Genomic DNA, 17,428 nt, shown 5'->3' on the forward strand with positions numbered 1-17,428 from the left:
ATTTTAAATCAAAACTTTGTTAGAGGATAATAAATCTTTCGAAAAAAGCATTTCCTTCATTCTTTGTCGAGCTATTCGTGGCTGTCGGAACTTGGCTCTGTGACGTCAACAATGCCATTGGAGACGCAATTCATTCACATTCCAGTAACTTTACTTCTTTCTTGTGATGTGCTCGTCTTTCCCATTTTTCTTACTCGCTCTGAATTCTATTGTCGACACAGCCAGATTGGCGGGAAGCTAATTTAGTTAATAGAAAAATTGGAAAATGTATTTTCTCTTCACGATCGATTTAAAAAACATTGTTTGGTCGTTGAATATCACGAGTTGTTCAATAATTCATTGGGGTGCACTTACTTATATTTTTTTGAAACTGGAATCTATGTTCGAATATTCATTTCACCATAAATTCATCACATCACTAATAGGTATATCAGCCTAATTCAACTTTGTCATTATTTGAAATCATAAAAAATTTAAGTAGAAGTTAGGAATATTTCCAAGATTTTTTGTCAGTTCTTATAATAAGCCTTCAGGTAAGGAATACTGTATATTACTGGAGCTTTTTCCCAACACCAAACCGTTATTTTAATACCTCGACACGTGTTTCGATCACCAGGATATCATCTTCAAGAGGAAGATCAAATCAGTTTGATCTTCCTCTTGAAGATGATCACTTGGTGATCGAAACACCGGTCGAGGTCTTAAAATAACGGTTTGGCCCAAAGAAAGCCTAGTGGAAAGATGATTGTCAAAAAATTATGTTATTCCATGTGACATCATTTTCATTTCTTCACGGCATTCTAAAGTTTATCCGTATTGATATAAATATTTTTTTCGTGACTGTCTACACTCATAATTTATGTTTCAAATACAAAACTAACATCTAGTCAACAGAAACAGTATAAGTGCCTTTATTGGTCTGGACAAAAGTTGTTCCTACTCCTCCTTCTTTTTTTGTAAAAACTTCGAAATAATTCAGTCGGAGAAGAGATATTTGTATATGTGATGTCATTGATCACGGTTTTGTGAAATGTCAATTTTTTGAGTATGTTCTTAACTTTTGAATATTCATTATAATGTTTGTGAACCCAAAATCAACAAGTTTTCCAACTATACTACCTATCAACCATAACATTTTTAATTACACTTTCATTTGACTATTTTATGTGGTACAGTTTCCCAAAATATCTTGTCTGTATCTGTCTGATAATTTCTTCATAATTTCATGATAAGGTCGCTGATGACAGTTTCACTACTGAAATTTATCTTTTCGTGTTCAGTAAGTTTCCTGGTCAATTTCTAAATCTGCATTCCCGTTTATGATATATTCAGTTTCATTAGTTCGGACTTCAATTGTCTGATATCATATGAGGTTGAGTGGAAGAACAACTCAGTAGCACTCGTGCTGAGTTGAACTTCGCCTTTTGTTATGTCAGCAACTAGCTCTCTAATTTATTTAAATATTTGTATGTAACTACAGCTGGGTAACAATAAGGACGCTTATTATTATTATTATATGAAATGATTTGAAATCCCTGAAAGAACTAAAAAAGAAGAATTGAAATGAATAGCTGCAAATAACAATTATATAAAGAAAAAAACGTGAAATGAAATAATAGTGAAATGAAATACAAGTAAAAATAGAACAATTGAACAAAAAATAAAAATAAAAAGTTGAGAGATTCCAAGCCAAGTTACTTCGCGATGTTTCGATTGTTAGTATCCACAATCGTCTTCGTTTTTTTTTCAATTTTTTTTTAATTATTCGTTTTCAGTTCTTTCGGGGATTTCAGATCATTTTATATAATATAAGACAATGAAAGTCCGAACAAATGAAACTCATCATGAAACATTGTCAGTCACCCTCAAACATATATTCAGGCGCTTAATTTTAATACCTACTTCTTTTAGGAAGATTGGATAGGGTAAGGCATTAAATGTTGGATTCATTTCGTTCGTATCAGGATTCAATTAATTACAAATCATTATATAATTATTTTATCAGATTTTATTATTCACTTGTGAACACTCAGTGATTGATGTTTGGATTTACCATAGTAGTGTATCTTACGTACATTTCCTATAGTAGTGTATCTTACGTACATTGAAAGATTATAGAAATAATTTATCCCCATTTAATTTAGCTCCAATGTCATCAAAGATGAGTGTTCATCTGAAAAAAATGACCAGTTGGTAAAGCGATTTTAATGCTTCCTATAAAGATTCTATATCTTCCTGATTGAGGTGTCACAATTTGTATGATTATTATTTTCGATCAAACCAATAATATTGAAAATATTTTTAGTACATTTTCGTCAAATTTGTACTCGCAGGGTTGTCAATATATTTTTCTATCTTTGTTGATTTTCCACCCATATGAAACTTGATGTGGAAGGATGATAATGGACGAAAATGGTCGATAATTGATAAAAATTCATGATAACTTATTTGAGCAATACCTTATTGTGATATTTTCACTGAACCGTTTGCAAAACAGCAATAAAAATTTCACTACACAGCAGCTTCTCCAGTCGAGTTAACAGTTCCATACCAATTAGTTGGTAAATACTTACTGATTAGTTATAACTCACCAGAAACAGCTGGAAACACGTGGTTGGGTTTTGTAAACTGTTTGTTAATTGAATACGTTAATATCGAATATTTTCAGCATGTTGAAAACAGTTGCCAAAAATGTTAAAGACATCGCTCCGAATATTCTGATTTAAGTGGTTTTTCTGTGTAAAAAATGAGAGTTTGTACTCTGTAGAACCTATTCAAATATGTTAATTATTCACTCATTTCCTTGAGTTTTACACTTCAATTCGTATTCAAAACACTCAGTATGCTACTTCTAAGTTCCCTCAAAATTATGTTTTGCGTACTAGTATATCCTTAAAATAATTTATTGTTTTATAACAACTGTTTTGCAACTTACCTTGGTCATATAATAATGTTTTGATAAGAACAACTTTTTTTAACCAATTTTTCCCTTTCGTTATTTCAAATTTTAGTGTCTATTGGTTCTCGAAAAGGTAGTATAAAGTTATTGTGGTGGAGGCTAAAATGCAATATTCAATATTTCCGTGAGTAAATATAGCTTTAGCATCTTTTTAACTTTTGATGTTGATAAATAATGAAAGCTTTACACAAAAGGTGATAATTCATTAATGAAATGACAGTTCATTGAAGAAATACATAGGTAAAATATCTCCTTCTCCATTTGAACATTTTTATACTCGGTTGTTCCGAAATATTTTTCAATGAACGGTATTTTAATTTTTGTTCACAAATATTAAAAAAGTACCTGAAAACCAAAAAATAAAGAATGCATCATTCGAGGGGGATCTTGTCGAACCAGTTTTAACATATTTACGTGCTTGAAAAAACTCAGTTCGAAATATGTTATATTCAGAATTTCCCTTCAACCTACGTATTTCGATATTGAGGTAATATAAGGAGTAAGAATCAAGTATTTCTGTCATTTTGTATTAAACCAAAACACACTTTTTGTTTGGCCTTGTGATGTCGTCCGACGGTAGAAGAGGCTGAATATACCATGAAAATCCCTTTTGATAGTCTTCAGAAATATTTCAAATGTTCTGTTCAATGAAATAATTTCTGATGAGTGAGATGCTACTAAAATAATTTTTTTCAACACAGAAAGTCTATGAAAAATTTGTAGTCCAGGCAGGTTAAGTTTTACAGCCTTTGAATGAAACAGAAAAAGAGAACAGCAGTAGTAACATATTTTATCACATTTTCTTATACCTCTTGCATACAAAGATAAATGGAATAAAAATGCATAACACTTTTTTTCATGATAATACTTGCTGCTACCTACTCAAGTCATTTGCTTGGCAAAATTTTGAAAATTATCCTTCGTGAAACGTGATTCAGTTACAGTTTCCAATTCATATTCGAAAATGTAAATTTTCTCCCAAATAATATTAGTGACCCTTCCCTCCTTTCTAAGTTTATTATAAATATTCAGAACAAGCACTATTATACATAAAATCATTACAATTCTTGTAAAATCGATTTCTGATCATGAAACTTAATTATTTCAATACATTGATGGATATAGCGTGGTAGGCAATTATGAAGAAAAGAGAATTGAAACTTTCTATGTTTTTTAACCACTTTTATTTGTAACTGACGTTATTGCAGTTTAGTTAAATAATGTCCTTATAGGACGAAACTGCAGTAACGTTAGTTACAAATAAAAGTGGTAAAAAACAAAAAAGTTTCAATTATCTTTTGTTCATAATGAATTATTTCTATCCCCGAATGAGTAATTATATCCTTTTTTGTCTGGGGAAAGGCTAAAATGCATCAGTCACAAATACCTACATTAGAATTCTCTCAAGTGCACGAACATCTCGATATTTAAATAAAAAAACAATTCAGAAGAGAAATAATTGAGCTATGCACTTCATTTCAATGGCTTCTCTTCTACGTGCTTCGTTGAATTCAATTATTTCTGGAATTTGAATGGAAATGAAACAAAGAGACGCATAAAGTTTTATTGACTCGTTCTTGATTCATTTACAATATGTTTTCGACCTTCATAGCCCTTCAGGTTCATTGCAGTGGACCTTGAACAAACAAAAGTAAATAGTAAGTCTGATGACATTCAACATTGTGACGGGAAATATCGTTATTATTGCAAAGATAATTATTATTGGAAAGATAATTTATCGGAATTGTATATATTTCACTAGTTCGGACTTCTATTGTCTACTATATAAGATGATTTGAAATTCCTGAAACAACTAAAAAAGAAGAATTGAAAATGAATAGCTGAAAATAACAATTATATTAACCAAAATAAACCTGAAATGAAATAATAGTGAAATAAAATACAAGTAAAAATAGAACAATTGAATAAATAAAAAAATACAGAAATGAAAAAAGAAAATAAAAAGTGGAGAGATTCCAAGTTACGTTAGTTCACGACGTGTCGATTGTTAGTATCTACAATCGTCTTCGGGTGATGACTGGACTGATTCCTCCGAGAGATGACTATTTATAGGTCGTTCGAGTACTTTCACTTATCCCCGCTTTCCATTTTCCGCTTCACTGGTTCCGTGGGAGATGACCGTTTTGGCGGGAGTTGGCCATTTTTCGCTTGATGATGGGTTTCCATATGTTGCGTATTTCTACGCTGGCTTGGCTGAATACGTTGTTGGACAACTTGTATGCGGCTTCCTTGAATTTTCTCCTAAACCAATATTCAATTGTTCTATTTTTACTTGTATTTTATTTCACTATTTTTTCATTTCAGGTTTATTTTGGTGAATATAATTGTTATTTTCAGCTATTCATTTTCAATTCTTCTTTTTTAGTTGTTTCAGGGATTTCAAATCATCTTATATAGTAGACAATGGAAGTCCGAACTAGTGAAATTCATCATGAAACATTGTCAATCACCTTCAAACAAACGGAATTGTATATGTTATGATTTTCGTGCTTTACGTATTAAAATTTTTGGTTATACGTAATGTATCTAATTTACGATTGAGAAATACTACAGGAAAGAAAAGAGATGAACATGATTAGAATATATACGTTAATATAAATTCAAAAAAGTTAATACTGAGCTAATTTTTTATTTAACGTACTTATTTAATGTTTTATACAGTTTTGAAATTAAAAAAAACATGTATTTTTCAGATCAAATAATCATTTCACGCTGGAATAATACTTTACTTACTTTTCAAACGATCTAATGATGTTTTGTTAGAAATAGAATCCGTACTCCATGCATTTAATAATGTACATTTCAAACCTATCAGTTTTTTGACATGTGGTATTGGGTTCTATACTTATGTTCGTTTAAATCATCTATGGCATTCGTTCCTCAAATTTCATCAAACTCTGAAAACAAAAAACTATGTTATTCAGAATGTACACTGAAGGTGGGGTTTATAATTATATTCTCTTGTAGAACGAAGAAATTACAAGTTGATAAAATAATGTTGAAAAATAGTGAATTAGTTGCTTTACTCGAAAAACATTGTCCCAGATTCAGGCAGTTTTTTTTTCAACTTCAAAAAAGGAGGTTATGAATCCAACTCATACGTATGTGATATTATCAAAACTGCAATATGTCCACATATAATAATAATTAATTAGAGCTTCCAAACAAATGTACAAGTAATAGGTATTTCAAAATCAACTCGCAAATATTTGGCAGATACATTTTTTACTAATAGGTATATCGAAATTCATCAATACACGTTGTTTTCACTTCTTTGATTGACGACTTGTTTATTTTGAGGAAATTCATGTTCACTGAGGATACACTACAGAAACACACTTGTCTATTTTCCACGATATTTCTTTATTGTTGAGTAGTTTCGGCTATTACACCATTTTGAAAATGGTGTAATGAGTAAAGTATAAGTATAATAAGTATAAGTAAAGTAAGGTTCTTGAGAATGGTCTAACAAACCGAAACCATCCTCAACAAATAATAAACTTAGTAGAAATTAGACACAAGTGTTTTTTTATTTATCCTATATTCAACAAGAATTTCTATAATATAAATAGGTTATATTATTCGAACAGGAAAAATTCATTTAATTAATAACAATACCATTATGCTCGTATGACGAAGTGGGACAAGAACAACAATAAACAATTCTGATGACGGACTTGAACTAATGAAACAAATTAATGAAGCCACGCCAATGATATCGATTTGAATCCTCATATAATTTCGTAAACCATTGAATCGATATTTTGATCGATTTTCAATGTAATATACCTGAACTTATCAATGATTTGATTCCTCTCAAAACCAAGTGATTCCAAAAACGTTAAGGGGGTATAATTTAATTGAAAATTCATAATTTTTACATGTTTGTGCAATGTATAACAAGAAATGATACTGACAGGTAACCAATCCTTTCTACTCAATTTCTTCAGATGTAATGATTGTCTCCCCATATTTGATATAATTTAATAACCTTTTCTGATATTTTCGAAAGAATCTCGTTATTGTCAAATAATAAGAGAGTGTAAACTGCAGGTTTTCATATCTAACATTTCATCTACGACTGCGGTAGACATTTAAAAGCAGTACTCTAATTGTCCTCACAGGATATACAGACAAATATACACCAGCGGGTGCTGTAAACTCAATTAGTATTTGTCAAAAAGTATTTATGCATTATTTACAATGTAATGGATATTCATCAAATTCGAAGATTCTCGAAATCACGGTATTTTCAATATTCTCAATCAAACAGAATACTCATCATTATACTTTCCGGCAGCAACCCTGTATGAATACATCCTATTCTGAACTAATAAGGAAGAAAAGCAAACAAACAAATTACCAGATTGGGTATCTTTGATCGCACATTCCCTGATTCGGTATCACAGAGAAGTTGTTGGAGCGCCCGAAACTTATTGATTGCCGACCCAGTTCTCAAGTCTTCTCTGCTAAGAGACAAACTTTTAATAATTTAGATTCACAATAGGAACCGATTGCTTGGGCCATCACATCCCAAGCTCTAATGAAATTGGGACAATAACAACAGCCGGAAGATATATAAATACAGGGAAGTATTTGGAAAATATATTGGTTGTTGAATCTAACATTTGCTCGGGGTTTTGTTCTTTTGAAGTGGTGCGCGGGCAATGTGATTAAGTTCAATTTGCACTTTCAGAATGCCTTAAGCAAATTTAACCAGAATGGAAAATTTCCATGATCCCTTCCTTCGTTTCTCTTCGAGGAAAACTTTAGTTTTCTCACAAGATTTATTCTAATCTTCAAGTTTCAGGTGGAAGTACAGGGTGTTTCCTAACTACGGTACTTAACTTCAGAGGGTGATTCGTTTCAAGAAAAAATAGTTCTCATGAACATATGTCTGGAGTTGTTTCGTTTCTGAGATACAGGGCGTTGAAAAGAAACGGTATTTACAATATATCATGAATATCCTTACTCCGATTTGGTTGAAATTCGCTACAGTTATTTGAAGTAATAAGGCGCTTATTTAGCTCTAACTAGGTTGAAATTAATAATTAATAGGTCCAGTGGAGTGTCAGTGGGCACCACAGTCGACAATATTGGGAAAAAAGTACGCCACTGACTTGCTGTAGTTTTTCATTTTTTTTTGATCAATCAATTAAAAATAGAACTTTTTCGTCGCTTGTGTTTTCTTCATATCTAGCTTCGTTTTCGAGAAAAAAATTTTAAGCCACTTTGCAAATCATGAACACCTGCTTTGAGTGATAGTGGTGTCATATCAGTGAAAGTAAGAGATGTCAATTGGCAGTGATTTCATCATGAATAATTTTACTAACGCTGAAATGGCTGACATGCAATTTGTTTATGGATTAGGAGGGTAGATACTCGTATCTTAACAGAGTAATCCCATTTGCTAAAACATTTAGTATGTGAAATATGAGTTTTAATAAAAAAGCAGGAGGTGGAAGATCTGAAACTGTGACAACACTTGATCAAGAAGAAGCTATACTTGATGCGATATAGAAAAAGATCCTTCAAAAAGTACCAGGAAGAATGCATTGCAGCTGAAAGTCAGCCTAAAAACCGTATGGACAGTTATAAAAAGAAACCCCCTATACCCATATCACAAATAGCGGTTCCAAGTTCAACTGCCTCGGGATTTTCACCCAAGATGGTTGCAGATTCATACGAAAGCACAGAGTGTTAATTTTTCACCAAACATTTTATTTACGGACGAAACAAATTTTTCACGAGATGCTATTATGAACTTTCACAATGACCGTTTTTGGGCCAACGAAATTTCGTTGAAAGAAGAAAGTCATTTTCAGCAACAATTTTCGCTGAACGGTAGAAATGGTTGGTGACTTCCTAATTGGGCCATTTTTTGCACCAGCAAAGTGAATCCTGCACGGACTTTTTGCGAGATCATTTACCCATTTTGTTAGAAGAAGTAGCGGTACTTGTAAGAGGCAACATGTGGATTATGCTTGTCAGCATCTCTACATCACCTATATCATAATCGCTGGATTGGACGTGTAGGACCTTAAAATAGACCAGCTGGTAGTCTTGATATGCATTCTCTAGATTTCTATCGATGAGGTCGTCTAAAAGCTCTTGTTTATAAAACTCCTGTACTAGATGTAAACGACTCGAGGAATCGAATAATTGACAATTGCAATGTCATGAGGAATACTCCAGGTATTTTTGAACGTGTCAGACAATCAATGACAAATCGAATGCAGTCGTCTATTTCATCAGAAGGTGGACATTCAGCTCATTTACTTTGAAGTCGAAATTGTTTATTTACTTTTGGTTGTTCGTGGATAGTTTTCAGAAGTGATGTTGTTTCTCGAAAACAAAGTTTGATATGAAGAAAAAGTTATATTTTAAGTTGCCTGATCTAAAAAAATAAAAAACTACAAAAACATTCAGTGGATTTCTTTCATTTCTCAATATTGTTGGCTATAGTGCCCACTGGATGCCACTAGACCTAATAATTTCAATCTAGTTCGGAATAATAATCGCCTCATTACTTTAAATAACTGCAGCAAATTTCAACCGAATCGGTGTAATTTATAATATTTTATAAATACCGTTTTTTAAAACTTCAACGCCCTGTATCTCAGAAACGAAGCAACTCGAAGTTAGGAAACACCCTGTATACTCAATATAATTTGCAGCATTCTGCAAATCAAATATACCGAACTCGTGATGCTGACGGTGAATTATCCTGGCGTCGTAGAGGAACGAAGAACGTTTCGAAGAGGATTCCCGAGCTTTCGGTCATTGTATAATATAAATTAAAGAATATGTTGTGGAAACAGATTTAGTTAAGTAATTACGAGAGCAATGAGAGAAATAAGTGAAGTGATGAAGTTTTCAATCACAATTTGTGATCTCTATCGACGTGGGGTTTGTATTGAAACTGAAGGGCGACATTTTGGAGATTTTCTTAAACTAAAATATTTTTATTACTTTCGTTTCATTATTAGTGATCCTGAAAATGATATAAAGTAACTCTTATATAGCGAAACGAGTAAATTCAAAGTGTTTATTGAATTGAATTAATAAATATTTATTTGGAAGTTATGTCAAGTTTTTTTGGTTTTCTGGGGTAGGTATTTCTCATTTGCTGAGGGTTTCGCAAATCCCCTTTATAGAAACTATGAAATATTCGAATTAACTGATACTCGAACGTTTTGTAACTTTCTAATGAAATTCTGAAAAAAAAAGTTCATAACTCGCAAACTACAAAAACTTTTGGGGTATTTGATGTCTTCCTTGCGAGAATTTTTTTTTCTTCAACATCATGTTGGTTTGAACCACCCGGTAAATTTTCTAACAATGTTACTTTATATGCAATTTTTAGGAGGTTGTAGGGTGTGACAGTTATTGAAACTATTAGTTTACTTATTCTTTTCCATACAGTCTATGGTGAACTTTCCTAATGAATTTGAGTTACCAAAAAATTAGTTCTTATTTCGAATTCAATTGAATTTCTTGTAAAAAATGTTGATACCAGTGAAAACATTGCAGGCAGCGTCGCCGTCGTACTACAATGAAAGTGAAACAAACTTTTGTGATTTTGAAACTCATTTTTGAAAATGTTTCATATATTCAGAACTCAGGTTATTGTTCAATATTCAAATTAAACATGTTCAGATTGATACTGAATAACAGTCATTTATAGTGCTGATTTTTAGCGCATTGTACTCGCCTAGTCGAGCACAAGCGGAGTTGCCGATTGGGACAGACCGAGAAGTCTGCAGTCGCTAAAAATGCACTGTCCGACGGGGAACACAAAATCCTTTCGAATACCGAGAGGCTAGCAACTTCGAATATGTATTCAACAAGAATGTACTTGTAAGCCACAGAAATACACAAACACCAAGAGGACTTCAGGAAGAGAGAACATATCTACAACGATCTGGCACAGAGCATTGAAAAGCGCCAAAACGAAACCAAGTCACCCAAATCGCGCGGGAAGCACGTGCGAACCCGCCATTATAGAAAGTGTGCGGAAAATTAGCGCTAAAAATTACATGGCAGAAATGAGAGCTTCAGTTTCAGTTAATACATCAAGAAGAGTACTTCGACAACGCCACCGAAGATGACTACACCGCAGTTGCGATTGAAACATTTGGAGATTATAACCAAAGAAGACTACGGCAAAATCCGGAAACATTGACACCAGCCGCGAAAGTCTACATTCTTATATTCCCACGTTTATTTAACTTTTCGTATCTTTTGATATTTAGTGAGTTGCTCAATATTTCGCCTTAACAAAATCCCATTAGTTCCTTATCTGAGAGGCGGCTACTAGATATGCATTACGCCGCATCCAATAATCATAATCAGAAATTGAAAGCAATATAATCAAGGGTAACATCGATTCGGTGGGGGCGAACAACCCTTCCTTGCATATATATACATTTATCATGATGAAACCGTGAGATCGTCGGTCGACATTGCATCCTCACCTATACGGTGCGCTCGGGGCCATTTCAGAGCTCAAACGAATCTCCTATTCGACGTTGAAATACGGCCAAAGGTCCTAAAAGCTCTATGCCAGGAGCGAGCCGTCTACTAAACTGATGAGAAATGAACATATAAAGCATGATGTCAGCCGGGCTGATGGACGAGTCTTTCACGTGTCGCCAGAAGTCTGTTCTGTCTGTCGCGAGAATTTTTTGAGTGCCTGCTAGCCCGTTCTGTATGCTTCGAAGCCCGGTTGGAGCTTTCTGTAAAGCTCGAGGGTGTTTTGGAAGCGTCCAGCGTGTGTATCGGTAAGAAACGCGTAGTGAATCGCACAGAGATGGGATGTGTTTGATTTGAGTGAATGGGTTTGTTTGAAAGTAATTACTTGTTTATTTGATCCAATCGACCTATTGCTTGATTCTACGCGACCGTTTATTTGTTTTGAGGTAACTTCGATTCATTAAAACTAATGAATTAGTTGGATCAAGGGCGGATTTACGAGTACAAATCAGGCATATCGAACAAATCTAGAATGTTAGTTTATGCCATTATTTCAATAGGAAATTGGTAGTGACATTGCAAAGAGGACGTTCTTCTAATGGGCGGAACAAAATGCGTATAATTGAAGAAGTGGATAATTGAAGTTTGTTATTTATTATGTTTTACCGCATATACCCTCAGATGACACAATAGAAAAGAGGTTTATTGAATGTTCCATGAACGATAGCCTTCTACGATTAAAAATTGTTAGATAAATATACCGTTTCCACGGATCTTTCTGAGAATTCTCATCTTTCGCAATCTGTAAGAATAAAAATTATAAATTAATGTATAAGTGAAGAGAAGACAAACTTTTAGTTCACCCAGATAAGTTACGTCTAGTGAATCGTGGTTTATTAGAGTCGAAATTGAATTTTGCGATATACCGGGTGACACAGACTCATGGTACCTACCCCCCCCTTTTTCACGAAATTCTAAATAATAAATATGCTCACAAAAAGGTATCTTTTAGCGTACAAGGAGATTTTTTATAACTCCCTACATGATTTTCTAAATTCAATGATACCCCATATTTCATATTAGAATTATGAATTGGAACATATGGTTCTGTCACTAGACTTAATCCCTATAGACCTCTTTTAGGTCCTCGCGGGTTATCGAAGGAATTGCCATGAAACACATAGGATAGGGAAAAACTTTTGTCTAATTTCTACTGAGATTTTCATTGGTTACGTCCGGTTTCGGTTTATTAAGTTAACGTCTCAAGTCCAGATTTGAAACACTTTTCTCAACACCAATCGAATTGGTGGAGATGAACCATACTCATTTCTAACCAGATCTTCGACTATTTATATTTAACAGTGTACAGTTCCACTTTTAATTATACATCAGTGATTCCTTGAGAACAAATTAGCAGAAAATTTTTCGTGAAAGTTTCGATTTCAACAGAGTGATTCATTCATGTTGGGCTGTTCGGATCGGGATTCTTGTGCCTGATCATATTCTCATGTCACATTCTATTACTGCCAGACATTCGAATGTAACCAAAAGCCAATCTCAACATTCTCAAACCGACCTAATTCATTCTATGATCATTCTCCGAAGTGTGTGGACTTTTCATATCGACGAAATAGGATATGTGCGCTGTGGTCTTTAAAACGAATTTCAACGGCTCGTTTCGTCTGACCAATATACTTTTTGTTACATGCCTCAGCGCTTATTTTATGTATTATTATCCACCATTTTGTTTCCAGAGTTGTCTTGTTAAAGTGAACAAGCAGTTTTGAGAGGCACTTTCAGGTCCAGTAGAAAATTCGATCTATAGTCCATTAGTGTCTCTTCGTTCATATGGAATAACAATGACCTTTGACTTGGCATTTCCTTGAAAAATCGAAAATTTACGAAAATGCTCTTTAAATTCAGATTTCCTTAATTCCCATTTAGAAAGCTATCAAGAATGTATCTAAAAGTACTGGTACTCTTCCTGGAGACATCAAATTTAAAAAAATGGTTGCTTCTAATCGCCGTCTAGATAATTATAGACCAAGTGATGAACAATTTTTCCAACTCATTATATTCAATGTTACCATTTAAGTAGGTACGATTTCTTGTTTTATTGCCATAATTTTTAAACCAAATTGGCACTTAAAAAGCTTTAGAAAATGTGAAATTTTGAAAATTTCAGTCAAGTCTGTCTAGCAATTCCTCAAACCTACTAAATTGTATCATTCGCCTTGGTAAATTCCCAACCCACTCGGTAATTAACATGTCAACAAGTTTGCGTTAATGAAGTGAATTCAAGAAAATTAAACGCGAAACCGTCGACATTTCATCGGTACCACTTTCATAAGGATGAAGTAGTTGCCATCTTGATATCTACTTTATGCGCATGGTTCGCGAAATTGTACAAATCTGATAATGGAAAAGCGTATTTTTCCCCGTTTTATCATCTCGATTCTGTCCAGATCTATCGAAATTTGCATGCGAATCGTCGATCGGAATCGAACGAAGCGATATTTCTACTTAGGTTTTGCAATAAAAACTTTGACTTTATGTTAATTAAGCGGCATATATTCTTCGGAATATTGTCGTGGATAATTAAGACTTGTCGTGTTATAGGCCCGGCTCGGATGTTATGAGGATTTGCATGGTAATGCGTCGTTATCGGCCGAATGACCTGGCAGAACTGGCATGGTGTTTGTTTAGCAGATTGATCGAAATACGGTTTGCTCGAAGGCCCGTCCTTCTGCAGAGTATAATTGAATTGCCATGTGGGATTGGTCAATCTGGATTGGTTTTTTGTAGATTTTTTTTGTATCAGGGGAAATATAATTTGCACGTTGTTTCTTCATTTGAAGAAACCTTTGGATGAATTTCACTAGTTCGGACTTCCATTGTCTAATATATAAAATGATTTGAAATCCCTGAAGCAACAAAAAAGAAGAATTAAAAATAAATAGCTGTAAATAACAATTATATTAAGCAAAAAAACCTGAAGTGAAGTAATGGTGAAATAAAATACAAGTAAAAATAAACCAATTGAACAAAAAATAAAAATAAAGAAATACAAAATGAAAATGAAGATAAAAATAAAAAAGTTAAGAGATTTCAATCCAAGTTTTTTCACGACTGATTCCTCTGAGAGATGACTATTTATGGGTCGTTCGAGTACTTTCACTTATCCCCGCTTTCCATTTTTTCCGCTTCACTGGTTTAGTGGGAGATGATAGTTTGGCGGGAGTTGGCCATTTTTCACTTGATGATGGGTTTCCATATGTTGCGTATTTCTACGCGGGATTGGCTGAATACGTTGTTGGACAACATGTATGCGGCTTCCTTGAATTTTCTCCTAAACCAATGTTCCTCTCTTTGTAAAATCTCAGCTTGGGACCACTCGATGTTGTGTTGATGGGTCCAAACATGGTCTGCTATTCCTGATTTGCTGGTGTGTTTCTTGTGCTCGGCAATGTGAACATTCAATGGCCAATATAGAATTTTCTGCACTCACAGGGTATTCGGTAAATGCAATTCTTGGAATCGCAGCCCGCGTTTGGTGGCCTGGTTTTCGTGAGGCTGCTACGGATAGTGTTACCAGATCTGAAGCATGTTCTGATTTCCATCGTCTAATATAATATAAATTGATTAGATAACCCTGAAAAAAATCAAAAAGATTAACCGAAAATAACAATTTTATAAAACAAAAAACTGAAATTACAAAAAAATAACATACAACAACAACCAAACAAATAAAAATTGAAATATTAATAAAAGCTGAAAAAATTGGAAAAATTAAAAATATTATTAACAAAAAATGAAAAAACAAAAATTAAGAGATTTCAAACCAAGTTATGTCACAACGTTTCGATTGTTAGTATCCACAATCGACTTCGGGTGATAACTGATGAAATACACCAAGAAACATTGTCAACCACCTTCAAACAGGTTCTGATGTTGTACTTGGAACCAATTCTGATCCGATAATCTCCTGATAATCGTCTTAAGTAGGGAAGTGCAAGCACTGGTTGTGACGGCTTCTCTTCCTTGCTAGGCTCCTGCTGTCTTTTAGCCAAAATCTTTTCTCCATCGTTTTGGACTAGCCATTCTGTTGAAGATCATTTTTGATGATGTCTTTTAGTTCCTTCTCGAGACCTTCCTTCGTGTTACAGAGCCCGAAAGCACAGTCTAATAGAGTCATGATGATTCCTCTTTTAGTTGATTGACATAATTGATATAATTGTTATTTACAGCTATTTATTTTTAATTCTTCTTTTTTAGTTGTTTCAGGGATTTCAAATCATTTTATATATTAGACAATGGAACTAGTGAAATTCATCATGGAACATTGTCAATCACCTTCAAACAAACCTTTGGATAGTATTGGTAGATTTTCAGGAGAGATACGTTTTTAGAAAAAAAACTATTCGGCTATCATTTCTCTATTTTCATTAAAAAAACTGGGGATCTTTAGAAGGGTGGAAGAAAGTATTTAACTCACCTGGGCTGAAAAGTGCCGGTACTAAGAACGAAACAAGCTTATTGTTTTTAAATTGGCTTAATTTATCAACGTTATCTTCATCAAGAGCCACACAATTATTCCAGGGCCGCTCTAACATTTACATTTCAATACCACTTTCGTAGAACGATTTATCTTTCGCCTCAAAAGGCCCCAGTTCAAGCGATATCCTCTGCATTCAAGCGAAATTTCTCATCGGTGAGCATTTTTTAAGGTCTGCGAAGAGACAGTAGTCGCTGGGAGCCAAACCTGACGAATGCAGTGGATGTGGAAGCAATTTGAAGTTGAATTCAGGTAGTTTCGTCATTATTGAACTTGTGACACGGTGATTTTTGACAAGGTTCCTTGTCTTGATGAAACAATTTTTTTCTTTGCCATGTGCGGTCGTTTCTTTGCAATTTCGGCCTTTAAATGCTTCAATAACGTTATATAATGTTCACTGTTGATAGTTTTTCCCTTCTCAAGATAGGCGATAAATATTACACCGTGCACATCCTAAAATACCGAGATAATTACCTTTCGAGCCGAGCTTTGGACAAGATTTGCCAGTTGCTCTTCACTTATATGATGTTTTTTTTACTTCCGGAGTGAACTTTTGAGATATGTGTATTTTGTAACATTTTAAACCGCTTTTTTGAGATGTCTTCAAGGTGATTAACGGATTTTAAACAGATTTTTTTTAAACTTGTGTGACAAATATTCATTTCGGAGGAAATTTGACGTGTAGATTTCGCCAGGTTCATGTTTATCTGCAAATTAATATTTTTTTTGAGAAGGACACATTACCTCATACATACCTCATTTATCAAATTTTCTTTAGTTTCCTGGTCCATTCTGTCTCCGTGTTTTTTCATTGGCTTTTCAAACGAACCAAACTCGGTGAGATTTCGATCCAATAACTTGAACATAGTTCGATGTGGTTGTCATCTTCTGTATCTGTAGAGTAGGGAGGGTGAGTGTAAGACCACGCACTTAGGCCACATGTGACCCATTGTATATCCTCCCGAGGAGTTGTCCTCCTAGGTCATCGTCCATCCTGTCCTTTCCAGGAAGGTGGACAGGTCGCTGGAAGACATATCTCCTTTATATCGGCAGGTGTAGGCCAAGACTCGCCGAACACACTCTCTTATTGACGATAACTCCGGGCACTCGCACAGGACATGCCTGACAGTCTCATCATCCTGTTCACACATCCTGCATTGAGGTGTGTCCACTAGCCCCATATTATGGAGGTGTTTCCTTAGTTGACAGTGGCCAGTCAGAAATCCTACTGTAAGGCGTAGATTTTTCCTGGTCATCGCCAGATATTTCTTCGGCGCTAGCTTCCCAGGGTCGCCCAAGGTGATCCTGGCAAGATTACATCCTTTGATCCCATTCCATCTCTTTAAGGATTGAGCATGGGTGTAACATTTGACTAGTTCCGCAATTGTCGAAGTCATCAGGCCGTGGGTGCCACTGGG

The 17,428-nt window shown here is 34.2% G+C and overlaps 1 long non-coding RNA gene across 2 annotated transcripts in view; it reads right to left on the minus strand.

The window, feature by feature from the left end:
* Positions 1 to 4,463: 4,463 nt before the first annotated feature.
* Positions 4,464 to 17,428, minus strand: part of LOC141480933 (uncharacterized) — a 45,091-nt gene continuing 32,126 nt past the window's right edge. For both annotated transcript variants that reach the window (XR_012464641.1, XR_012464642.1), the window contains exons 2-3: positions 5,714 to 5,877; positions 4,464 to 4,595 (exon numbers count right to left, since the gene is read on the minus strand). This is a non-coding gene — a long non-coding RNA (uncharacterized lncRNA). The remainder of the gene's footprint in view (positions 4,596 to 5,713; positions 5,878 to 17,428) is intronic.

The sequence above is a fragment of the Leptinotarsa decemlineata genome, unplaced genomic scaffold (genome assembly GCF_025532065.1).
Source record: "Leptinotarsa decemlineata unplaced genomic scaffold, Ldec_3_MD MMD2_tig00000026_RagTag_RagTag, whole genome shotgun sequence".
In the NCBI taxonomy this organism is placed as follows: Eukaryota; Metazoa; Arthropoda; class Insecta; order Coleoptera; family Chrysomelidae; genus Leptinotarsa; species Leptinotarsa decemlineata.